The sequence below is a fragment of the Suricata suricatta genome, chromosome 3 (genome assembly GCF_006229205.1).
Source record: "Suricata suricatta isolate VVHF042 chromosome 3, meerkat_22Aug2017_6uvM2_HiC, whole genome shotgun sequence".
In the NCBI taxonomy this organism is placed as follows: domain Eukaryota; kingdom Metazoa; phylum Chordata; class Mammalia; order Carnivora; family Herpestidae; genus Suricata; species Suricata suricatta.
Window position 1 is genome coordinate 27,062,656 of NC_043702.1, and position 22,383 is coordinate 27,085,038.

Here is a 22,383-nt window from a genome sequence, read left to right on the forward strand (position 1 = left end):
CTCTCCCGGCTGGGAGGCCTTTCCAGGGTGCACGGGCTTCTGTGGCTCTCCTTCTGGGCTTGTCTTTGATGCTTTTCCTCCAAAGTCCTCTGTCCAGTTGAGGCAAGAAAAACGAAAGTCGTATCTCAGCGTCACTGAAGGCTTTTCAGCCAGGGAGCTAGTCCCGCCACAGCCAAGATGTCTCCTTCCCGTAGACGGACTTGGAGTGTCTTCCTGGAACACTTATGCAGTGCTTCACACTTTTCCTAGTTTCATTTGAACTATTCCATCATTTAAGGATGTTTTTCAATGGTTATTCACGTCTTACTTTCTCTATCCAGAAACAGGCTTGGTAAGTGATGCAGGGGGTGCTTAAGATGAAGGGCCCAGGGCTCTGCCTTTTCATGTCCGCATGTGTACAGGCTGTTTTTCCATAGCTCAGGTATCTCCGAGTTCACAGAGCACACAAGCCTGTGCCAGGTTCCAGATCTGCAAAATAAAACTGAAGTCAAAATGTGCCTGCTCTCATCAAATTCCTTCTTTTACAGTTAGATTTTATTGGCATTTCAGGTCTCACCCTTAGCATATACAAACTAGCTTACACTTGAAATAATTGTTGATGGCATTCATAGGTCCCTGAAAATACCTTTTAATGTTTTAATGGAAATGACCAAAAGCATACGTTAGTCATGGTTTCTGGAGGGGAGCCTACATGCAAAAGAACCTTTGGAAAGTATTAAAGTGTTACAGTTTGTTATTTGAGATCTAGTGAGAGCCAAAGAAACTGACATGACAAGAAGGCATTTTACAAAGAACTAAATGTAGATACTGAGGAGTACATAATATCATAACATCCAGACAAGCCTTCATAAAATGGGGAAAAGCCGCTGTGGTAAAGCAAAACACTTCTCTGTGGCAGTCATTCTGTTACCTAGTTGTTTTTCAGAAAGCACTAGAAAAAGGTCAGGATTTATCCTTATAAAGTCTAGGCAGATCTTAATTTTAAAAGACCAGGGCTTTCCCTGAAAGGCAACAGGATTATTGATCTCAAACTGATTTACTAACTAAACTAGCTATAAGATTTGTAATGTTCAAAGTATGTTTGTTCTATCATTTTCACTTTTGGCTTGGTTCAGAGCTAGTTTTTCTTTACCTGTATTTTTAGACAATATTCAAGTCTACACCTGGGAATCATGTAATATACCTTTCTGGGACAATGTTTTGCTTCAGATAAATATGCCACATCAGGGCATACATTTAGAAATTAAATAGATTCTCTCTGCATTTGGATGACTAAGAATACCTTTGCTGTTCCCGTAGTCGGTGGTTTACTGCCATGTCCTACACCTTAGGGCCAGACTACCAGGGAAGGAATAGAAGTTCTAGAAAGAAGGCATTCCCAGGGCTAAGAGAATGAAGACAGCAGCCTTTTTTCCTTTTCCTTCATTTTTCCTCACTTTCCATGACCATTATGTAGTGCACTTCCTGGCACAAGATAGGTGTTCAGTAAGTACTGAATGGACAGATGAAAGGAGGAAGGGATAGACAGGTGTCTACTCTGCTGTCACTTTAAACCACTGAACGATGGCTAGCAGCCCAATTTTGAGGAAGGAGTCAATCTTCTGATTTTGTTTCTTCCTTAGATATCCTTTAGCCACAGTGTCTGGCCCATCTGAAACTCTAAAAATAGTTGAATGAATGAGCAAATGAACTAAAACCCAGATCAAAGCAAAAAAAAAATTTAGTTGGTTTTGTTTTAGAGATAAGTCTCAAATCTTTCCTCTCCATTTCACCTCCAATGTCCCACCCTGGTCTAAGGATGATTGTACTCTCCCTTTCCTGCTGAACCTTCACATCAGGCAAATTATTAAGTACAAGTGTAGAGTTCAAGATCTGTGCAAATCTAGTCTGGTATATTGTTCTACTCTCAAATATCCTGCACTTCAAGCACGATTTAACTCTTTAATGCATTCTGTTGTGGGAACTAAATTGGTTTTTCCAACTGAAGTGTTTCTAATAGTGCATATACATAGTAAGCACTCAATACTATTATTAATGCTGTTGTATTATCCTAGAATGTTCTTGTCTCCGGCGTTAGAAATCTTTGTTTAAAGGCTCCACTTCAAAGCCACCCCCGATGCCCGTCTACCGGACTTGGCCCCCCCTGCTCCTATGCCAGGAGGGGGGTGAGCTGGAGGAGGGGGCTTGGAGCATGGATGCTGGGCCCACAGCCTCAGGTTCCTGCGTTTGTGATGCCTACTCAGTCCTGCAGCTTAACAAGTGGAGCAGGGGTTCCCTGAGACCAAAGAACGAGATTCCTAGGGAACCCTAAAGGAGACACATGGATTTTTCTCTTTAAAATTTTGTTGTTTTCTCTGTGCTTATATACTGTTAAGATAAGGTTTGGGGTTACCGTGTCTTCCCACCCAGGCACAGAGGAAGGCGTACCAACAAGCAGTACTTCTAGCTTTGCGGGGGGATTGTTAAGGGGAACTGGTCTCTTTATTTTTGAAGTAGGATTATTTAGGGAAGTGGGTCTAAGTTGTTCTGGGCTGCTGGTACTCCTCATGGCAGGGCCTTACAAAGTGTCACCTCTGCCTTCTTCGAGCGTGTACTACATAACCATCACCCACCTAGTGTACCAAAACTCCTGTCACCAGTGGCCATTGCTCACCTACCTTTTGCCTTTATAAAGAATTTGACGTTTAAAAACACAATTAGCCAGCCTGCACCTTTGATTAGAGACGACAAACTTATCCATAAGTATTGGGTGAAGTTCCCTTTGTTTCACTTGGAGACCAACATTTAAAGTGGAATTTAAACCTAAGAACCTACACAACAAATCTTCTATAATCTTGATAGGAACTAAAGGAGGGAGGAGTAGATGTGCAACAGGGGAACGAAAGAGAGCAAGGGAAGTCAGTTGTTAGCCAGTTGTAAAAGGCGTTCTCTCCCTGCCTGCCTTTTACCTCCATGCAGGAGTAGCCATTAATCTCCAGCAAGTAGGCCCAATGTCTGAAGACCTGTCAACGCCATATAAACAGAAGAAACCAAACTGTTAATATTGCTGTCTTGAGAAAACTGAAAACAGACTGATTAATTGTATTGGCGCTCCCCCCACCAGGGAGCTGCCTTGGGCTGTCCCCTTATTAGGGAAGTCACAGTGTGCTTTTAGCCCTTTCATTATGATGACTGCCCGGTCTTCATCCTCCGGGTTCTTGTTCTTGCTGTGAAATGAATGCCTTGTTCTTGAACCCATCACCGCAATCTTGACTGGCAAGGATGATTGGTTTAGAAAAAGTCAGTGTCTTCCATGAAGTCTAAAATGTTTACGGTGCTGACAGCTTACTGTTTCTGAGGACTCCCAGATGGTGACCCTGTTGGATTGGTTCAAGGCCTAGTTAACTTTTCGTGAGGAGAATTGTTTATAGTGTCCACACATGAAGGTACATGAAGAACTCTCCGAAAAAACCTTCACACTGTGAGGACACAGCCACATCAGCAGCCGTGGGGAAGTCCCTGGGAGGGACCCTAAGAACTAGTACAGGGTCTCAGCCGTGAATATCCTGCTGAACACCCGAACACTAGGATGTGTGTGTAAGTCACCTATCACAAATGGGTATCCCAGGGCCAAATTTGGCTCACAGACATGTTTTGTTTGGCCTTTCAGAGATGGTCCCATTGTCTTTTAAAGTTATGGAATAGTTGCTAACATTTAAATAACCAGGAATTTTCCTGTACACTCAACGGAGCTCTCTGCTTTCTCTGAGGAAATCAGAAGCTCTGACTGCACAGGGCTCAGTCTCTGCTTCTCCTGCTCCCCCCAAACCGGGGTCATTCAGTGCAGAATGCGGTGCTGCCCCATTTTTCTTATCTCCGGGCCATTTCATGTATTTATGGTGGTGCCTGGGCCCATGCTAGATAACCATGGTTTTATCAATTAAAAAATGCTTTCCCATAAATATATTAGTTGTTCTTTACAACAGTCCTTTTAGATGGGAAACAGATGGTAGTTAGAAAGAGGAGAAGGAACGGTGACTCTGAGATGCTACATGACTTGCCTGAGGTGACAAAGCTGGTGAGCAGCAGAGTCCCTGCTCAGAACCAGATCACTGCTTCTCTCCCTGGCATGTTTGCTGGTGGCGGTGGTGACAGTGGTCTCGAGCCTCTTAAGAGGAACCACTTTTAGTTCTCCGAAAGCCTTGACAGAGGCCGTGAGGGAAGGCAGGGAGGGAGGTGGGGTTGCTGACACCTGCGGTCCTGTGCTCGCTGCTGCTCAGCCAGCCTCCAAGGACAAGGCATGGCAGCCGGCTTAGCCTTAACGAGCACATTTTCCCTCAGGCAGCATTTGCCAGACCTTCCCATTTCACAGACCTGTAAACTTACAACAATAATATGGAGATATCTGTAGGGCTGCCTTCCATATATATCTTTAACCAAAGCAAACTTAAACATTACCACCTATTTCTCACCATCATTTCAGAAAGGAACATAGTAACACTAAAAAACAACAAAAAAAAAATAGGCAAATGGTCTCAGAAATCAAACCACATTTAAAAATCAAATAGATTTTAAAATTCATTCTGTTCTCCTTTTCTCTTTACCTTGGACTGCTGAGAACATTATCAGACTGACAACAGCTGTTTGGACTAGCTTTTCAGAAATCTGACTTAAGTTCTATTTTTTTTCTTCTGAGTGTTAAAGTAGATCATTCAGTTTAGGGAAATTATTCTAGAAATTAATGTGGATATCTGAGTCTTTCTGACTCTCTATCACCAAAATGTGATTTGGGGACTTGGGGTACCTGGTGAATCCAAAGTTCCTATTAGGATATAAATTTAAAACTATTTTTTTCTCCAACACTTGTTGAGGCCATTTTTTTGTCTTTGAGCCGACTCCTGTGTGAGTTTCCATCCTTGTTCTTCCTTCCCCCAAATAACTGCAGGGTTGCGAGGGTTGCTTCCTTACCTCTTTCAGGTCTTTACGAGACCATCACCTTAATGAAGCATCCTTCACTGCCCCTCCCCACATCCCCCCTCCACTTCCTGTCTTCTTTCTGTGCTTATTACTATATACCATGGATTTTGTCTGTCTCCCTCCTTGGGCCGGCATGCATGGATATGGAGGTTGTGTTTTGCGCACCCTGCACAGCCATATACAGTGGCCCTGCCCTCCCCACTAGATGTCAGCTACAAAAGGCCATGGCTTTTTATCCGTTTTGTTCACTGCTGTATCCCCAGGGCCTCGAACTATACCTGACGTTAGTGAGAGCTAATCAATATCTGTTGAACAAATTAGCTAAATGAACAAAGTACTGTTACCAAGATTCTGCCCACTTAACTTGGTCCAACTACCTGTTTTCTTATTACAAAAAAATACCAGTCATTATAGAAAACAAAAATAAGAAAGCCATCCACTATCCTACCACTTTGGTACCTATCTTCCCAGACTTTTTCCTCTGCAGATTGTACCGTATGAAACCATTTTAATGGGAAAACATACTACTTTTAACCCAATCATTGCACCTGGTATATTGTGAAGATCTTTTCATGCCAGTAAATATTTGTCTTAAGCATGATTCACTAAACAGAAATGGTGCTTTGATATGTGAGCAGACCTACATACCATTGACCTTGGAAAGTAAATGAGAATATTATTTAGTGGAACCAAGATTTGCGTGTACTAATATGCTGAGAGATCATTTCATAGCAACACCTCCTCTTCCCATACACACTTCCCCCCAAAATCAGAGTAGGTATAGAGGTTATCAGTTATAAAGAGAAAAGATAGCATGCTGTTGGGAATTGAAAATGCCTAATTTAAGAGACTAGTTTTTAAGACCTAGCTCTTAAGGCAACCTAGTTCCTAAAACACAACCCACACAGACATGACTTGCCGTGTCTCTGACCTACATCTGAAGACTATTATAACCCAAATCTGAGCTCTAATTGTACAATTATGAGCCAACAAGGTCTAGTGAATGCTGAATTTTAGAACAATGAGCATCAGTAGGACTTTAAGTGTATCAATAACACATACGTTTGGTAAACGAATGAACCGTTTGCTCTTTGTAAGATTTAATATTAGCCAGATTCTGTGGCCTTATTTTTCAAGTTAGCTAATTAGAAGTGTCATTAGCTTGCAACGGAAGCTTTGTTCTCAGCAGATTATGAATCTATCAGAACTTTGAAACTACCAAAACACTGCATGTTTTTGAAAGCAACTGTTCTCATTCTACTTTAAGAATCCTTTTACCTCGGATGGCTTTTGGAACTTCTAAGGCTTTTAAGTCCTCTACCCTCCTGGTCTCCTGGTAACTCTTCCCCCTTCTGTCATTTTCTTCAGAGATCTTGTTTAGCAAATCATGTGCCAATATCATCACTCTAAAAGGGAGCCACAGAATGCAAAAGACAGTGTCATTCAAACCTAAACAGATGAATAAACTGTGAAGAAAGAATCCTGGCAAGTGATATATTCATTTTACTATAATGTACACATAGCTTTTTACTTACTGAAATCCTTCAGAAAGTTAAAAAGTGATATTATCTTATTCTGAAAGGAAATGAAATATACAGAAATGATCTAAAATCATTTTGGAAGAGACGGCAAAAAAATAAAACTCCGTGTAGTCCAATAAATATTATGCTCTTGGAACTGTTAAAAAATACTATAAGAATGTCTTCTAGGATCTATAACTGTGATATAACTGTCACTTTTGCAATCAGACTCCAGAATAATCAACCAAAATTAGTTCCCAAGTATTCCTACTCCAGGCTTTAGATGGTTACTAAGGAACATAAGCACAGTTTCTGAATGAGCAGGTAAGAGAGACCCTTATTTCCCCTAACTATCTGCCAGGATAGAATATCTGATGCAAGCTTGCTACTTTTTCACCCAAAGAGATGAGCGAAATGAGGTATCTAGAGAAATGATGGAAGCTTGTTTCTTCCACATGGGTTGCTCTCGAAATGTCTGCCTTTGATTTAAAATTGTTTTCCCATTAGCTGGGAGCATGGCTAGGCGGAGGATTCCCATCCACGTCAGCCTAATGTAACGATTTCAGAGTTTGCGGCTCACATCAAGAACACCAACTGCATGTCCCTGGCTGTGCTTCACCGGGCTTCTCACTGATTCCAGTGGGGTGATACTGCGGCCCTCTCCACCCGCCACAGAGGACCCAACCTGGAGCCCAGATTCCTGGAAAACACAGTAGTACTACATGGGTGGTTTTCTTTTAAATGATTCTTTATATATTTCTATCCATGTTCTTCATTCACACACATGACTTAAAAATGGAGGTTTTCTGTGTGTGCGTGTGCACACTCATACACGCACACAGACCTTTTCTTCAAAACCTCTCTCTTACGTGTGTTGACATTTCCGTTATAAACTGTTTTTCTCATTTTAATCACTGGGCTTTTAAACACCAGTTGTGCACCTCCAAAAACTGAGCTTCAGGGAAACGGTGATATTAAATCTGTCAGAATCCTGCAATGGGTCTGCTTATTTCAGAGTCTGACCTAGTGCCTCTTCTCTCATTAGCATCAAAGCTGGGTGGGGGCTGAATTGAAGTCCTCAGAAATTAGTTGGGTTAAATGAGTCTTGATTTATTTGACTCAGTGACCATTACAAAATGGAATGAAGACCCCTACCTTTATTATTATTATTGAGAGAGAGAGAGTGCATGTGAGTGGAGAGAGGCATAGAGAGAGAGGGAGAAAGAGAATCTTAAGCAGGCTTCAGCTCAGTGCCAAGCCTGACATGGGGCTCAATCCCACAACCCTGGGATCATGACCTGAGCTGAAATTAAGAGTCAGACACCGGCGCGCCTGGGTGGCTCAGTCAGCTAAGCCTCCGACTTCGGCTCAGGTCATGATCTCACGTTCGTGGGTTTAAACCCCGCGTCGGGCTCTGTGCTGACAGCTTAGAGCCTGGAGCCTGCTTCCGATTCTGTGTCTCCCTTTCTCTCTGTCTCTCCCTGCTCATGCTCTGTCTCTCTCTCAAAAATAAATAAAACATTAAAAAAAAAAAAAGTCAGACACCCAACCAACTGAACCATCCAGGTGCCCTGACCCTTATTTTTTTTGTAAAATCTACTGCCTTTGATTTTATAGGCAATTATCTCTGATTTTTAACCCTGAGTACCAGCTGCTATACTATGCTATTCATAATATACTGATTCATATAGAACCTTTTTCCTTTTTAAATTTTTATCTTTCCCCTCCATTCTCATTAGGGCAATCTAAAAATTAAGCCTAAGTTATCTTCTTGGTGTGTCAGGCAATTCTAAAGGTGGTAAAGTAGAAAACTTGTGCATTAGAAATGACTGTGCTATTTGATTTCCATGATTCTTTAGCAGGTGTCTTCATTGTTCGTTGGTATCTGAGAACTTGATGGTGCTACCTGCCAGCACTGTGGTTTCCATGATGGATGAGCAAAGGGTGGAGTTGATTCTCTCCAACACATTTGTCCTTTGGCTCTGATGTCAGGACTGACCAGATGAACTGGCATTGGCATGAGCCGGGCTGTTCTCATGGTTGGCTTGCTGGGGAAATGCTGTCAGATCTGATGACTCATAGCCCTGCAGTGCAGTAAGGCCACTTCATCACAGAAAACCCTAAACACAGCCGCCTCATCAGAAAGCAAAAGACAGCAAGCACCCTTCTGTAGTAGCAAAGATCCTGTTTCCAGAGGACTGCAAAATTAGATTATTTTCAGTTAGCTTGTAGCCTTCAGTTCCCAATATGTTGACTTTTAGTCCCTCTAAAATTACTGGAGAAATTAATAACTACCTTTTATATAATATTTTCATAGAAACTTGTAGCATTTCAGTTGGGAAAACACAGAGGTATATGTGCATGGGTGTGCAAATATGTATACTTGAAAGAGCTCCCAGCTGGATCCACATCCCATCTTCTCTAGGCCATTCCAGGGCCAGGCTCTGTCAATTATTTCTTTCGTACCTATAGTTTCCTCCTTTACTAGCACCTTCATTTTAGCATATGGGTATGCCCAAGTATCTCCCAACTTTAACAAAATAATCTTTTTGAGGCATAAAACTTATTTGAAGAAGTAATAGCTGAAACCTTTCTAACCTGGGGAAGAAAACAGACATCCAGGTCTAGGAAACATAGGGAGTCCCAAGCAAAATGAGCCTAGAAAGAGCCACACTAAGACATATAATAAATACAGTGTCAAAAATTAAGGAGAGTATCTTAAAAGCAGCAAGAAAAAAGCAACTAGTTACATACCAGGGAGTACCCATAAAACTATCAAATGATTTTTCAACAGGAACTTTGCAGGCCAGAAGGGAGTGACTTTATATATTCAGGCATATAGACTGAAAAGAAAAATCCTACAACCAAGAATACTCTACCCAGTAAGTTTATCATTCAAAATTGAAGGAGAGATAAAAAGTTTTCCAGACAAACAAGATTTTAAGAAGTTTATCACCACTAAACCAGTCTTACAAGAAATGTTACAGAGATTTCTTGAATGGAAAAGTCCATAACTAGAAGTCCATAACTAGACAATTATGAAGGAAAAAAAATCTTACTGGTAAAAGCAAATATGTAGTAAAGGTAGTGGGTTGACCATTTATACAGCTAGTATAAATGGTAAAAGACAAAAGTGGTAATATCAACTGTATCTACAATAATTAGTTAAGGGATACACAAAATCAAAAGATGCAAAATCGGGGTGCCTGGATGGCTCAGATGGTTGAGTGTTTGACTTTTGACTACAGCTCAAGTTATGATCTCACGGTTCATAGGATCAAGCCCTGTGTCAGGCCTATGCTGCCAGTGCAGAACTTGCTTGGGATTCTGTCTCTCTCTGCCCCTCCCCCACTTGCTCATGCACTTGCTCTCAAAATAAATATACCTTTTTTTTAAAGATGCAAAATAGATCAGATATGTGAAACATGGGGTGGTATGGTTACGAATGTAGTGTGTTCTTTTATAATGTGTTCAAACTTTAAGCAACAATCAACCTAAAATAGACTGCCATATACATAGGGTGTTATATATGAAACTCAAGGTTACCACAAACCAAATCCTGTAATCAATACACAAAAAAATAAAGCTACAAGAATCCAAACATAACACTAAAGAAAATCATCAAATCATAAGGGGAGAGAGCAAGAGAAGGAAGAACAGAGAACTACAAAAACAATCAGAAAACAATTAACAAAATGGCAATAAGTCCATACCTATCAATAACTACTTTAAATAGGGGCACCTGGCTGGCTCAGTCACTTAAGCATCTGGCTCTTGATTTCTGCTCAGATCACAATCTCACAATTCAGGAGTTTGAGCCTTGTGTCAGACTCTGCATAGACAGTGGTGGAGCCTGCTTGGGATGCTGTCTCTGCCCCTCTTTCTCTCTCCCTCTCTCTCTTTCTTTCTCAGAATAAATGAGCTTAAAATGAAAGAAACAGTGGTCTTAAATGACACATTCGACCAGATGGATTTAATAGATAAATACAAGAACATTCCATCCCCAAACCATAGAATGCATATTCTTTTCAACTGCACTTGGAACATTCTTCAAGATCACATGTTAGTCTACAAAACAAGTCTCAGTAAACTTAATAAGGTTGAAATCATATCAAGCATCTTTTCCAACCACAACAGTATGAAAGTAGAAGCCAATTATAAGAAAAACACTAGAAAAAAATACACATACTTGGAGGCTAACCAACATGCTACTAAACAATCAACAGGTCAATGAAGAAATCAAAGAGGAAATTTAAAAAACACCTTCAAGCAAATGAAAATGGAAACAATATTCCAAAATCTATGGGCTCCAGCAAAAGCAGTTCTAAGAGGAAATACAAGCCTACCTCACAAAACTAAAATCTCTTAACAGTCTAACTTTACACATAAAGGAACTAAAGAAAGAACAAATAAAACCCAAAGTTGGTAGAAGGAAGAAAATAATAAAGATCAAAGCAGAAATAAATGAAATAGAGACTAACAGTAGAAAAAAATTAATGAAACTATGAGCTGGTTCTCTGAAAAGATAAAATTAATAAGCCTTTAGCCAGACTCCTCAAGAATAAGAGGGCTCAAATAAGTAAAATCAGAAATGAAGGAAGTCACAACCAACACTAGAGAAATACAAAGGTTTAAAAGACTATGAGCAATAAATTGGATAGCTAGAAGAAGTAGATAAATTCCTAGAAACATATAATCTTTCAAGACTGAATCAGGAAGAAATAGAAAATCTGAACAGACTTTCTGTTCTCCTCAGCAAACAAAAGTCCAGGACCATATGGCTTCACAGGTGAATTCTATCAGATATTTAAAGAAAAGTTAATACCTATTCTTTTTAAAGTATTCCACAAAATTTCAGAAGAAAGGCTTCCAAATTCATTCCACAATGCCAGCATTACCCTGATACCAAAACCAGACAAAGACATTACCAAAAAAAAAAAAAAAAAAAAAAAAAAAAAAAATTACAGATCAGTATCTATCAGATAAATATAGATGCAAAAGAACCTCAGTGAAATATTAGCAAACCAAAGCCAACTATACAGGAAAAGGATCATATACCACAATCAGCTGGGATTTATTCCTGGGATACAGAAATGGTTTTAATATCCACAAAATCAACCTGATACACAATGTTAACAAAAAAGGAGGGTAAAAGTCATAGGGTCATCTCAATAGATGCAGAAAAATCACTGGACAAAATCCACCCATATATGATAAAAACGCTCAAGGTGAGTATAGAGGGAACATACCTCAACATAATAAGGATCTTATATGATAAACCCACAGCTAACATCATAATGATGAAAAGCTTTTCCTCTAAACTCAGGCACAAGACAAAGATGCCCACTTTCACAACTTTTATTCAACATTGTATTAGCAGTTTTAGTTAGAGCGGTCCCACAAGAAAAAAAGAAATAAAATGTATCCCAATTGGAAAAGAGGAAATAAAACTGTTCTGTTTGCACAAGATATGATACCTATATTTAGAAGACCTTAAAAACTCAACTACAAAACTGTTAGAACTAACAAATGAATTTAGTACTGTTGCAGGATACAAAGTTAATATACGGAAATCTGTTGCAATTATTATACACTGTAACAGACTATCAGGAAGAGAAAATTAGGAAAACAATTCTATTTACAAGTGTATTAAGAAGAATAGAATACATAGGAAAAATTTAACCAAGAAGGTGAAATACCCTAATAAAAAAATGGAAGGTGACACAAATAAATAGAAGACTATACCATGCTCATGATTTGAAAGAATATTGTTAAAATGTTCTTACTACCCAAGGCAATCTACAGATGCATTGCAACCCCTATCACAATACCAGTGGCATTTTTCACAGAACCAGAAAAAGTAAACCTAAAATTTGTATGGAATCACAAAAGACCTAGAATAGCAAAAACAATCTTGAGGTATCATGCCTCCTGATTTCAAACTATATTACAAAGCTATAATCATCAGAACAGGATGCTATTGGCACAAAAGCAGACACAGAGATCAATAAAACAGAATAGCCCAGAAATAAACCCACTCATATCATCAACTAATCTACAACAAAGTATGCAGTGGAGAAAAGACAGTCTCAATAAATGGTGCTAAGAAAATTGGACCACCTTATACCAAATACAAAAAATAAAATGAATTAAAGACTTAATGTAAAACCCAAAACCATAAAACTCCTAGACGAAAACACAGGCAGTCAACTTTTGAACATCAATCTTAGCTATTTTTTTGGATCTGTTTCCTCAGGCAAGAAAAACGAAAGCAAAAACAAATAATTGGGGCAATATCAGACTAAAAAGCTTTTGCCTAACAAAGGAAGCCATTAATAAGATGGAAATGTAACCTACTGAATGGGAGAAGGTATTTGCAATTAAGAGATTAATATCCAAAATATATAAAGAACTCAGTATTAAAAAAAACTAATAAAAAATGGACAAAGTACCTAAAATACATCTATTTTTAAAAGAAGGCAGATAGCCAACAGACACATGAAAAGATGCTCAACTTCACTGGTCATCAGGGAAATGCAAAGGGAGATATCATGCCTTTCAGAATGTCTAGTAATAATAGAAGAAATAAAAAATGTTAGCAAAGATATGGAAAAAAAGGGATCCCTTATGCACTGTTGGTGGCAATGTACTTGGCGCAACCACTATGGAAAACAGTAAAGAGGTTCCTCCAAAGATTCAAAATAGAACTAGAATCAGATGATCCAGCAATTCCATTTCTGGGTTATCTATCTGAAGAAAATGAAAGTACAAAAGATATATGTACCCCTGTATTCATTACAGCATTATTTAAAGGAGCCAAGATATGGAAACAACCAAAGTGTCTATCAGTGGATGAATGGATAAAGAAATTGTTGTGTACATATACACAATGGCATATTACTCAGCCATAATCTGATTTCAAAAATGAAATCTTGGGGGCACCTGGGTGGCTTGGCTGGTAAGCATCTGACTCTTGATCTCAGCTCAGGTCTTAATCTCAGGTTCATGAATTTAAGCCCTGTGTCAAGTTCCATGCTGGGCATGAAGCCTATTTAAAAAAAAAAAAAAAAAAGGAATAGGAGGAAGAGGAGGAGGAGGAGGAAGAGAAGATCTTGCCATCTGTGACAATGTGGATGATGTAGAGGTTATTATGCTAAGTGAAATAAGTCAGAGAAAGACAAGTCCCATGGTCTCACTTATATGTAGAATCTAAAATATAAAACAAATGAATAAACAAAAAATGGAAACAAGTTAATGGTTGCTAGAGAGAGGGTGGAAGGGTGAAATAGGTGAAGAAGATTAAGAGGTACGCAGTTGTAAGTAAGTCAGAGATATAAAGTGCAGTATAGGGAATCAAAAATTTAATGACAATGTCTGGTGACAGATGATAACTAGATTTATAAGTGCTTATTATGTGATTTTTGTAATGTTGAATCACTTTGTTGTATGCCTGCAACTAATATTGTATATTAACAATTGAAAAGATTTTTAAATTGAAATAATACATTTTCTTATCTAAAAAAAGAGAAGATCCCTTCTAGGTCCTACCTCCTCTTTTAGCCATGGCTCAATTTCTCTCTTTTTAAGGGTCACTTCTTTAAAGTGTAATCCATAGTCCTTCACGCCTCTGCCATCTGGCTTCCCCCTGCCTCCCCTGAAATCCTTCTGTTCGAAGTCACTAGTGATTCCCATTTGCCAAATCCAGCAGAAACGTCTCAGGCTTTGTGACAGTCTTACTTATATTATTTGACCTCTCCACTGCTTTGGATGCCACTGACCCTCTTTTCCGTCTTGAAATTCTCTCCTTTCTTGGCTTTGCTGCTGCTGGTCTTCTGCCTTTTCTCCCTCCCACCGACTGCTCCTTCCCTGTCCTCGTCCTGCATCCACTCCCTGCATAATTCTGTCCTGCCAGGATCCAGTCTTCTGTTTTTCTAATACGTGCTGTCCCGGGCTAACACTCACAGCTTCACCTAACACCTGCAGGCTACGGGCACACAAATCTCCCGCCTGGACTCGTGGGGGGCTTTTCCTGGATGTTCTACCAACAGTTCCAGTCCTCTGCCCCAACTGGGCCACCTGCTGCACCAAGACAACCCCTCTTCTTTGCTCCCTGTGCCAGTAAATGGACCTGCCATTTACCTACTGGACCTAGCCGGAAAACCGAATAATCCCAGGCTCCTTCCTGGCCTTCACTTCCTGTCAGTCAGCAGGACCTGTGGATTCTGCTACAGAACTCTATCTTGTGGCAGGCCCACTGTCTACACCCCCAGGGTAACCATTTAAATTCTGTTCAGGCCCCCATCATTTCCCACCGAATTTACCAAAGAAGCTGTCCATCCCTGTCTCTCCCCCCATTTTCTTCTGCTGCCGGGGTTTGTTTAAAGTCACAGATCTAACCATGCTGTCCTCCATCCCTTCTCTGGTGGCCTCATCCCTTTTGAGGTAGATGCTTAGCAAGGCATTTGAGACCTCGCGTTTCTGGCTCCGTCCTGCCTTTCTAAGCTCCTACCCTGCAGTTTCCTGCCCCCCTCCCACCCCATCTGTAAGTGGACACAGCTCCCTCCTCCGCCCCGACAGTCGGTCTCCTGAGAGCTCTGTGCTCACACTGGCCTCTGCTGTCACTCGTGCTGCTCCCTCCACCTGGAACACACCTTCTTCCAGGTCTTCAGATTATCTCCGGGCAGTTCTCTGAGGCCTCTCCCGAGCAGGTACTCTGCAGGCTTCCCTCACCCCTGCACGTATGTCTATCAATCTCGGTACTCCACCTCGTGAACTGGAGCTATTTGCTTACTTACCGGTTTACCCCACTTGTCCACATATGCTTTGGTATTAAAAAGGCATGTTTTCTCCAAAGCTCCAGGGCCTAGCACAATGCCTGTCATACAGTATGTACCCCGCATCTACTTATTGCATTGAAATATGTGATTTTAGGTTTTTACCACAGTGACAAGTCACAGAGGTTGTAAGGTTGGATTTCATTTGCATTAAATTCGTTGGGAAGTATGATGATCACAAGTAGTGTTTTCTGACCAAATGCAAATAATCATCCATTCTTTATTGAATACATTAAAGTAAAATTTATGCTGATATGACTGTCTTAAAGGGATGCCCGGCTTTGCCTCCTGGACATGAATCACTCCCCCAGTGGTCCCTCCCTGGATGTGAATCTGCATCCCTTAGGCAGCTCTGCCTGAGGCAGTTTTATGCTACCTGAGTGCACCTTGGACCAACAGACCCACCACAGCCCCTTTTACTATTCAGAGTGTACAGGGAACTGGCCCCTGGGAGTCCCTGCTCTTGATCGATTGAGCCAACTTGCCCACATAAACCACAGCAGGGAGAAGCCCTTGGGATCACCCCATGGTACGTTGCAGGCGCTTTCCCGGCTTGGCTGTTATGTAATTACTTACCCTGTGCTTCCCCTATGGACAGCCTGCCTAAAGGAGATGTTCTGTGAGCGACCTGCAGACTCAGCCTGCCGTGAAGATGGCAGCCAGTGGGAAAGAGGAACAGATTGATGGCAGGAAGCCTGAAGTCACCTGGCCCTGCCTTTGAGACCCTTACCTTCTCTAAGCACAAGAGTGTGTTCCTGCTTCTAAATGGCTGCAAAGATTTTTTTCTTTTTTTAAGTTTACATTAAAAAGCATCACTAGAGAGATACATTTTCATAGATACATTTTAAATCCTCTCAGCCTTCCCTCTCAGGAAATTTATGGTCGTATTTGACTTCAGTGCTTTTGTGCTACAATTTCTATCCCGAGGAAAAAGAGAAGCTGATTGGCATTATTCAGTCTTAAAAGCCTGTATGTTTTATGGCCTCCACCCTATCTCCTGACCACATCTTCTCCAGACACACTCAGCTCAGTTCCTTTATCTGTCCTGCATATATTGCATTTCCTAGTCCTTTGTGTCTGTTATGACTGGCCCCATATAAGTTAATGTAGTAGACACTGACAGGCGGTTGAGAGGAGACAGTAGATGAGGTGCTTCTGGGGGGAGAGAAAACAAATGTGAAATATATTCACACACAGAAATGTTAAACACAGAGATAATGTTAACAGTGCAAATAATGTCAGATGACAGTGCTCAAAGCTGGTTAGTTACTGTGAGAAGAGGCGTAGTTAATGAACAGTGTTTGGAAGCAAGAAGGACCCAGCCCCGTAAGGAGAATCTGGAAATTGTTGCTCATCGACTGTGTTCATGGACACATTCATCCCAGCACTTAGCACAAAACCTGGCTTATTTTATGTGCTCAGTAAGTGTTCACTGGTTAATGAACTGACTGGCTGTGGTACACTAGGAAGAGTCAATGAATATGGTTTGATTTGTAAGTTTATGATTATTTCTTACATCCTGTGTACTCTATCATAGAAGTCTTAAGATTTTAGAGCAGGAAGGACTCGGTGGCAAAACATTGAGATAAACCCTGCCCTGGGTTTGTTCCTGCTATGGTCCATTTCAGTCGCTTTCCTTTTCCCACAATGTCTGGCTGACCTATGTTTGAACAGACCAATGGAAGAGACAGAAGCTAATCTTCAAGTGATTTTCCAGCCTACCTACTTGATTCACTCTGTCTCCCATTTCTTAGCCCTTCTGCCACATTGCTTTCATTTTACTTTAAGGGATTTCATTATTAAGCATTCGCTATTGGAAGATTATTCCTCCCTTTGGGCACCTGGGTGGCTCAGTAGGTTAAGCGTCCGGCTTCGGCTCAGGTCAGATCTCACGGTTCGTGGGTTCAAGCCCTGGGTCAGGCTCTGTGCTGACAGCTAGCTCAGAGCCTGGAGCCTGTCTTCAGATTCTGTTTCCCTCTCTCTCTGACTCTCCCCTGCTCATGCTGTGTGTCTCTCTCTCAAAAATAAATAAAAACATTAAAAATTAAAAAAAACTATTCCTCCCATTGAGCCATACTCAAACATTCCATGTCCCCATATTAGATCATTTTATGTCACTAGGCTAGCTGTCCCACTCTAAGACTATGCCCAAGGTTTCCTATTTTGCATAGATGTTTAAGTTTCAAGTTTTCTTGCAAATGCTTACATTATGTATATAAACATAACACTATAAATGCAATGTTGTGTTCAGATTGGATCCTTGAATAGAAGAAAGGACATTAGTGAGACAATTGGTGAAATCTGAATGAAGTCTATTATTTACATAATGCTTCCTTTCTCAAGTTTGGCCAATGCACCGTGGTTTTGCACGATGTTAACATCAGGGGTAGCCAGGTAAAGAGCATGATGCTACAAACATTTCACACATAGAGGAATGTTAGAAACTCAAGTACATGTAAACATGCTGGTTATTTTCAAAACACTTTTTCAAACAGGAGGAAAACTTCAGAATACCGAGGTGTACTTTAGATAATTCCAGGCTGCGTAAGGTAAACAAATAACAAACAACCCCTCTCCCTGCTCAGCCCCCTTCCTGTTCAGGTCCCTCCTAGGTCCTTCCCATCCCTTCCCACAGCTTTAACTGTCACCTCTGTGCTGATGTCAGAAGAGCTCCAGAGTATTCCACATCATCCCAGATTCCCAAGGGCCATCCTTGCTGGCTCTCCTACAGGCTCTCCATATTCAGCACATGTAACTTAGTTCTGTATCCCCTGTCCTGACAGCCTGCCCTGTGTAGGCCAGTGACCTGACTATACTGTCCCCCAAGCTAGATAGCTCAGTCACCTTTAATTCCTTTCTGCTCTTTCACAAATTCTAAACATTGTCAATTCTTCACCCAAAAGGGCTCTTGTATTACCTATTCACCCCCGCTTTCACTATCCTCCCGTGGTTACCCTAAATAGACTCTCAAATACCTGTCAAGACTATCTCTGCCTGCAGTCTGTCCATCGTCTCTACTGCCTTCAGAAATTGGGCAGGACACACTGTATCAGTGTCACTTTCCTGCTTAAAAAAAGTATTAATGGTTAGATATTGCTTTGGCCTAAACAGCAATAACATCTAACTGCAAGAGACATGCATTGTATAGCTAAATTAGCCAGCCTGCCTCCCTCTTTCCTCTACTCCCACCTTCAGGAAAGTGGAAAGAATCCAGGCCTTTGGGGTTTAGAAAGTCGTGGCCTTGAATCCCAGATTTGTGACCTGGGACAAATTAGTCTTTGCCTCTGAGCATCAGTTTTTTCTTATATAAAATGAAAGCTATATTTACATGTAGGGCGGTTGTGAGAATTTAGTTAAATGATAATTGTGTTGGGGCACCTGGCTGGCTCAGTTGGAGCAGCATGTGTCTCTTAATCTTGGGGTCATGGGTTATGCTGTGCATAGCTTATCAGTCTCAATTAACAGTTTATATATCTTTTCCTCACCTGACTTAATGCTCCTTGACTCATTACTGGGAATGTCTTATTCACAATTTTAAACCTAATGCTTGGCAGAGTGCTTGGTATATAGTGGATGGTCATAAATGTTAATTGAATAAATTGGTTGTTTCTTTCATTTAGTATACAGGAAAATCGCACAGTACCAAAAAGACAGAAAAAAATGCTGGCACCATGAGTTTTATTTTGGGATGTATGTGTGTTCGTGGGGAGGGTTCTAATGATCTACACTTTGGTACTATTTTTGTCCATAATCTATTTTTTTTTCTGTTCATGGTCATTTATCCAGATGCTGTGAGCTGACAGCAGCTAAATATATTAGACTCTGTCAGGGAATCCCAATTTGAAATATTTCACCCCATTAGCCCCATCTGTACCTATGTCTTAAAATTCATCACTCTATATATAAGAGTGTAGTTCGTTAATGTGATTTCAAGCACCGTTGTCCCCATTAATGAAAGCCATAGAACCCTTTAAACAAAGACACACAGGTTGCCATACCAATTGATTTTCTCAACTTCATAATCTATTAATTTAGCCATAGAATAGAACTGGAAAAATATTTAAAGACATTGTATTCAGTCATGTTTATTCAACACTGAAGAGGTGGGAGCTGGGTGGGTTTTAGGACTTGCCTGGGGTGACAACATGTGAGAGACATAGTGCACGACGCCCGGCGCCCTAACCCCCAGGCCCAGGCCCTTACGCAGTACTCATAGCGCCTTGAGTTACATTAGGATCCAAGGTCAGGGTAAATTCCAAGAAACACCCAATCTTCTAAGAGTGAAGCAAGAAGAAATCGAAGATCTGAACAGTTGAATTACTAATAGTGAAATTGAATCAGTAAATAAAAACAAATAAAAGTCCAGTACCTGGTGACTTCATAGGTGAACTTTACTAAACATTGAAAAAGAGTTAACACCTGTCCTTTTCAAACTATTCCCAAAAAATTGAAGAGAAGAAATACTTCCAAACACATTCTATGAGGCCAGGATTACCCTAATACCAAAACCAGACAAAGACATTACAAACAGGAAGGAAGGAAGGGAGGGAGGGAGGAAGGAAGGAAGAGAAAGAAAGAAAAGAGAACAATTACAGGCCAATATCACTGATGAACATACCTGCCAGTATCTTCAATAAAATATTAGCAAACAAAATTTAGTAATATGTTGAAAGGATCATATACAGTGATCAAGTGAGATTTATTCCAGGGATTCGAGGATGGTTTAATATCTAAAAATACACAGATAATCCATGTGATAGATGGGGTAAAAATTATATAATCTCAATTGATGCAGCAAAAGCAGGACAAAACTCAACATCCACTTACAATAAAAACTCAATAAAGTGAGTATAGAGGGAACATACCTCAACATAATAAAATCAGTATATGACAAACCTACACTGACATCATACTTAATGGTGAAAAGCTAAAAGCTTCAATTTTAAGATCAGACATAAGACAAAGATGCCCACTCAGCAATTTTTAAACAAAAAGTGTTAATGTTTATTTTATTTACTTTGGGGGGCGGGGAGAGAGAGAGAGAGAGAGAGAGAGAGAGAGAGAGAGAGAGAGAGAGAGAGAGAGAGAGAAAATCCCAAGCAGGCTGCACACTAACAGAGAACCTGACACAGGGCTTGATCTCAACTGCAAGACTATGGCCCAAGCCAATATCGAGAGTTGGATGTTCAACCAACTAAGCCACCTAAGCACCCCTCACTCTTACCCCTTTTATTCAAATGATGGAAAATGATGAAGCCTGAGTAAAAGAGAGAAAAAAATACTAGACCATAGGGGGAGAATTAGAGAACTAATTCATTCAATGTAATTTAATAATATCCATATCATAGGAGTTCCATAAGAAGAAGAGAGAAAGGGGCAGGAGGTTTACTTAAATTATAACTGAGAACTTCCCCAATGTGGGGAAGGAAGCAGACATTCAAATCCAGGAGGCACAGAGAACTCCCTTCAGACATAACAGGACTAGGTCTTCTCCATGACATATTATAGTGACACTGGCAGAATACAAAGATAGAGAATTCTGAAAGCAGATAGGGACAAACGGGCCTTAACCCACAAGGGTAGACACATGAGGGTAGTAGCTAACCTGTCCACTGAAACTTGGCAGTCCATAAGGGAATGGCAGGAAATATTCAATGTGCTGAATAGGAAAAATATGCAGCCAAGAATCCTTTAGCCATGTATATTTGGGTGCAAAGACTAAAAAGGTCCAGAGACATCACCATAAGCATGAAACCTACAGATAACACAATGACACTAAATCCATATCTTTCAATAATAACACTGAATGTAAATGGACTAAATGCTCCAATAAAATGACATAGCATATCAGAATGTAAAAAACAAGATCCATCTATATGCTATCTACAAGATACCCATTTAAAACCTGAGGACACCTTCAGATTGAAGATGAGTGGATGGAGAACCATCTATCATGCTACTAGAAATCAGAAGAAAGCTGGAATAGCCATACTTATATCAGACAAACTAGATTTTAAATTAAAGACTGCAACAAGAGATGAAGAAGGGCATTATATCATAGTTATGGGGTCTATCCATCAAGAAGAGCTGCCAATTATAAATGTTTACGCACCCAATTTGAAAGCACCCAAATATACAATTCAGTTAATCACAAACATAAGCAATTTTATTGATAATAATGCAAAAATTGCAGATGACTTTACCACTCCACTTATAGCAATGGACAGATCATCTAGGCAGAAAATCAATAAGGAAACCATGACCTTGAATGATACACTGGACTAGATGGACTTGACAAATATATTCAGAACTTTTCATCCTAAAGCAGCAGAATACACATTCTACTCAAGTGCACATGGAACATTCTCTAAGATCACACACTGGGTCACAAAACAACCCTCAATAAATATAAAAGAATTGAGATCATACCATGCATATTTTCAGATCACAGTGCTATGAAACTTGAAATCAACCATTAGAAAAAGTTTGGAAAACCTCCATGCTTTTGGAACATCCTGCTAAAGATTAAATGGAAAAACCAGGAATTAAAGAAGAAATTTAATAATATATGGAAGCAAATGAAAATGAAAACATGATAGTCCAAACCCTTTGGGATGTAGCAAAGACAGTCCAAAGAGGAAAATACATTGCAATCCAGGCCTATCTCAAGAAACAAGAAAAATCTCCAATACAAAATCTAACAGCACACCTGAAGGAACTAGAAGCACAATAGCAGAGAAACCCCAAGGCCAGCAGAAGAGAAATAATAAAGATTAGAGCATAAATAAATATAGAATCCAGAAAAAGAAAATAGTAAACAGATCAATGAAACTAAGAGCTGTTTTTTTAAAAAACAAAATTGATAACCCCCCTAGCCAGATTTCTCAGAAAGAAAAGAGAGAGAACCCAAATAGACAAATTCATGGATGAAAGAGGAGAGATCACAACCAACACCACAGAAATACAAACAATTATTAGAGAATACTATAAAAAATTATATGCCAATAAGCTGGACAACCTGGAAGAAATGGACAAATTCCTAGACACCCACACACTACCAAAACTCAAATGAG

The 22,383-nt window shown here is 40.1% G+C and overlaps 1 pseudogene; it reads right to left on the bottom strand.

The window, feature by feature from the left end:
- Window positions 1–3,238, bottom strand: part of LOC115286945 — a 17,237-nt pseudogene extending 13,999 nt beyond the window's left edge.
- Window positions 3,239–22,383: the final 19,145 nt, after the last annotated feature.